Here is a 725-nt window from a genome sequence, read left to right as displayed (position 1 = left end):
AGTTTTTACATTTAAAAACACTAATTTTCTCCTTGTAAAGAAATCATTTGTTTATTCTTATATATATAGATATTTTAAATCAAAGAAATCACTTTTATAAATTCATAATTTTACAGCTTATTTTACAAATTTAAAAAAATATTTTTTTATATTTATTACATATTTTCTAAAATTTAACAAATATTCTTTTAAGTTAAGAAATTATATGTAACAAAATATATTTCTCTTATTTAAAGAATTTTTTTCTATTGTACATTACCAATTTAAATTTCGATTTTCTTATTTCTTTATTAATTTAATAATTATAAATAATTATATTTATTTTTTTCATGTGCAATATTTATAGAAATATTTACAAAATATTAATTTTTTGTTTACAATAAATATTATGAAAAATATTTAGATATTTCTATATTTTAATAATATTTTGAATATAGATTTTCATAATTTTTCCTCTCTCTTTATGTATATATATACAGGGTGTCCTAAAACCACCGGAATTGCTCTTAATAGTAGATTCCTTACAATATTTTAAGAAGAAAATTCTAATACAAAAATGTCGAAGCTATAATAGCTTTTAAACGGGAAGCGATTACATTTAACGAATGGCAGGGCTGAGATTTCACGCGCTCAGGTATGGAAAAATGACAAATGCAAAAAGTGCTCCTATTGATGGGACGCTTTTTTTATGATATTATTGTCATATAAATTTGCAATCTGTTTTC

The 725-nt window shown here is 20.4% G+C and overlaps 1 pseudogene; it reads right to left on the bottom strand.

Moving 5' to 3' along the window:
* The window catches only part of LOC116845728, a 7,440-nt pseudogene that overhangs the window by 6,437 nt on the left and 278 nt on the right, over positions 1-725 (bottom strand).

Source organism: Odontomachus brunneus, unplaced genomic scaffold (assembly GCF_010583005.1).
Source record: "Odontomachus brunneus isolate Ranch 3 - 2012 unplaced genomic scaffold, Obru_v1 Obru_scaffold_057, whole genome shotgun sequence".
NCBI classification, from domain to species: domain Eukaryota; kingdom Metazoa; phylum Arthropoda; class Insecta; order Hymenoptera; family Formicidae; genus Odontomachus; species Odontomachus brunneus.
The sequence above is the reverse complement of the archived record's forward strand: the minus strand, read 5'-3'. Positions and strand labels throughout refer to the sequence as shown.